This window comes from Amphimedon queenslandica, unplaced genomic scaffold, assembly GCF_000090795.2.
Source record: "Amphimedon queenslandica unplaced genomic scaffold, v1.1 AMPQUscaffold_13377, whole genome shotgun sequence".
Classification (NCBI taxonomy): domain Eukaryota; kingdom Metazoa; phylum Porifera; class Demospongiae; order Haplosclerida; family Niphatidae; genus Amphimedon; species Amphimedon queenslandica.
In genome coordinates this window covers 199,146-202,693 of record NW_003546387.1, presented here as the reverse complement: position 1 = coordinate 202,693, position 3,548 = coordinate 199,146, and the positions used below count along the sequence as shown (strand labels likewise).

At 33.1% G+C, this 3,548-nt stretch overlaps 1 long non-coding RNA gene across 1 annotated transcript; it reads left to right on the top strand.

The window, feature by feature from the left end:
• Positions 1-1,229: 1,229 nt before the first annotated feature.
• LOC109582548 (uncharacterized) lies at positions 1,230-2,639 on the top strand. The gene is made up of 3 exons (XR_002185143.1): positions 1,230-1,524; positions 1,582-1,765; positions 2,054-2,639. It is a non-coding gene; the product is annotated as an uncharacterized LOC109582548 (long non-coding RNA).
• The last annotated feature ends 909 nt before the right edge of the window (positions 2,640-3,548 follow it).

The following is a 3,548-nucleotide window of genomic DNA, read 5'->3' as shown; positions in this document are numbered from 1 at the left end:
TATCTTTACTTATCTACTAATTAGACAAGTATATGTACATCTTATGTAAATGTATGTACTTTTATACCTTTGTTGTCACCCCCTGATGTAGCTATACTAGGGATGACTACAGTCGTTTATATCAGTTTGTGACTAAAAAGAATTTTAAGAATGCAAAACAAAAGATCAGTAAGTCTTCAAACTCTATTATTACTATCATTATTGGTGATCTTTCCAAAAATTGATAACATAATTAAACTCATATACATGTACAATAATTGCTTGCACCACCTTCCATGCATAGCTAATTCTTTACCTTTAGAAAAGCATGAGACAGTATCTTGATTATCTTGCTGCCAAATTACCCAAAAAATAGTCTCCTGTGCAATGCATGCTACAATTTTGAAAAGTGTGGGCAGATTGCTTTGCTAATCCTTATTGTTATTTTTCTAATATGTACATGTATAGGAGAAATGTATGGGAAAGCATATGCATAAATGCACACACTATACATGTCTATAAACTGAAAACAAATTTTAGACCTGGAAGCAAAGCAAGAATAATAGATCAGTTATAAAACACATCAATTATAATTTGTATTATTGTGTGTTTTAACTTCATGGGATGCTTCAAAAACCACTAATAAATAGTAAAGTAGAAGAAGCAATGAAGAAGATAAATTTATTAATTGTTATGGTAACTTGTAATGTTTTTCAGTCGAAATCTTAACTTTATTTTTGTCATTAATGCTATGTCTGTTATAAATTCACATGCAGCAAAATTTAAATTTCACCAATATGCCTAAAAATTCACTGAACTAAAATTTTTCACTGACAAAAATGCTTACTGCTATTTAAATATTTCGTTCATTTTATAATGGAATATTTGATTAATTGAATAACAAACTAGTGTTTCTATTTTGTTCGTGGTTTTTTGCTTTTGTACTGTTTGTTATTGTTGAAAGTAGAAATCTACAGATTGAATGAGAGTAGAGCTCTTTCTCTAAACTGATTCTCTCTCAGTATTCTTTTGTTATTTGAGTTTGCTCTTTATTATTATTGAGTTTACTTGTAGACTGTGTGTGGATGCTCAACTTATTTTTACTTTTATAAGTTATTATGTACATGCAATTGTGTATTTCATTGTGTTCACGTCATTGACTCTATATATAAATAAGCCTATAATAGCAAAAAATAATGCAGATAATTTCATGTACTTGTACACTACAATAATAATAATTTTGATTTTGATGCTGAAGAAAGTGAATGTGATGACCTAAAGTATGATTCTGATGTCAGCTAATTCTGAGGCTTTCTATGGGCTGCAATAATGAAACAATAGCATTGTGAATTCTTTTTTTGGAGGGTGAGCGTAATACGCATGCGCAAATTTATTGCGCAATAGAATCACGTGGTAACATGTCCATGCAGCTCAGAGTCACGGGGACTTGGGCAGAGAAGGTAGTCTCGCGTACGCGAGACTAAAGAGAAGGTGGACAAAATCCTAGTCTCGCCCCTCATCCACACAGTCCACACTTCTTTGAAAGTAAGTTCGACCCCAGTGTTTAGGTTATTTAGTACATGTATTTCTGTTGTTTTGTAGTTTTGGCATATTTAAGTGGCTAATTTTGTTCGTTAATACCTCAGCAGCGTGTCACAGGCGTCCTAGCTCCTAATGACACAGAAGTACTTGAAAGAGCCAAACCAACCACAGAACAAAGGAGGACTGTCCTCATGGTAGAGACATTCAAGCTAGAGACATCAAAGTTCATTGATGAAGCATAACGGTACAGTCATGATAGAAAATAAAACTAACTTAATGAGAATGATGTGATAACCATTATTGCATGTGACATTAAACATACTGATTAAGTGCTTTACTGAATTTAAAGTCTTTTTGCCAATACACTAACTATTGGCAAAAACTTAATAATTTGTGATTATATTTTTAACATCAACATCAGTGTCAACCTGGGCAGATAATAATTTGGCTCTTTAGGTGGCTATAATAGTCTTTATGTTTGAGTTTATTATTATTATTATTATTATTATTACTATTATTATTAAAATTTTAGAAACAAAGAAACATAGAATGGTAACAGTCCTGATGGAATGGCAAGAATGAGTGAAGCATCCATGTCCAACTGAGATTATGAAGAATGGATTTGATGACAAGTGTGAATAAATTGATAAGGAAGAAGGTACTTTAGATATTAATAGACCTGTAATAACTGTAACTGTTGTATACACGTGCTTCTGGGAATTTGTGTACGGCTAAATGTTTCCAAAGAGTCTTGCCCTATACGCGGAAATTTTTGATGGGATAAATTTTTGCAAGTGGGGATGTGCAGAAGTTTGCAAGGCCAATTTTTTGTGAAATGCTTTCAGTGCTACCATTTTTGTAATAATTTTAAGAGTAAAAAAATTAATTATATGTGTATACCCATGTGCTAAGATGAATTTTTGCTTATCTTAATTTTGCGAGTGACTCCTTATGTTGCAAAATTTGGGAAAATTTATGTACTTGATGATTTTGTAATGTGTACAATGTATTCTTTTTGAATTTTGAGGTAATACATTTTTGCTAGAGTAGATATTTATTTAGGCAAGTATATGTATCTAACTGCCCTATAGTATGTGTAGCTAAAACACCAGCACTGTGTAGTCTTTTTTGTGCATCTTAGTGAGCAAAATGGCTCCAAAGTTTATTTTCTGGCTGTTTTGGTGCATCTGTAATTCAGACTCTAGTAGCAATCTGAGATATCCAAGAATGATGTCTTTGTCTACAGCTCTTCAAGCTTTCTCCACTATACCTGTAGTCTTCATGCAAGCTTTGATATGTTTCATTCTATGGTACATACACCTTCCCATGCTTGCAGTCTGATGTGCCTTAAGGTCATATGGTCATATGGTCATATTTCAGCTGCATGGTCATATTTCAGCTACTATAGGGCTGTTAGACACTCTACCTAACTACTATAGGTCAGGTTGTATTTGATTTCTATAGCAACCAAATGTTATTTTCATTTAAAACGGCTCGTTATTGAAAGGCAGCACTTGGCTTCAGTTTCTTGATTTGGTATTCTTCTTACTGTTACTAATCCTTGGTCTCTTTAAAGCTGCTTTAGCCAGTTTTTTCAGAAGTATTCTACTCACTTTGTCACTTGTGCTACGATGAAGCATTTTATACAACAAATATTAAAGTTTGTGAATAAATAGAACTAGTTCTTAACTCACTTTATAGATCCATTGTGGCTTATGGTATATGGCATGTTGTTGAGGATAACATTTTCACAATTTCACTAATTTGTAATTTACCAAACTTATCTTCAAGTCCATCAGATGTACATAACAATGATGTTAAGGCCTCCATACACTAGGTAACATGTTGCTAGCAACATTTGTGGTTACTTTGATCTTGTAAGCAACATGTTGCAAGAAATAGAAGGCTGTTCTAATTCTGGCAACATGTTGCTTACAAGATCAAAGTAACCACAAATGTTGCAAACAACACATTGCCTAGTGTATGAGGCCTTTAGTCTTTTGCCAGTTACTCTGCTGTCCAGCACC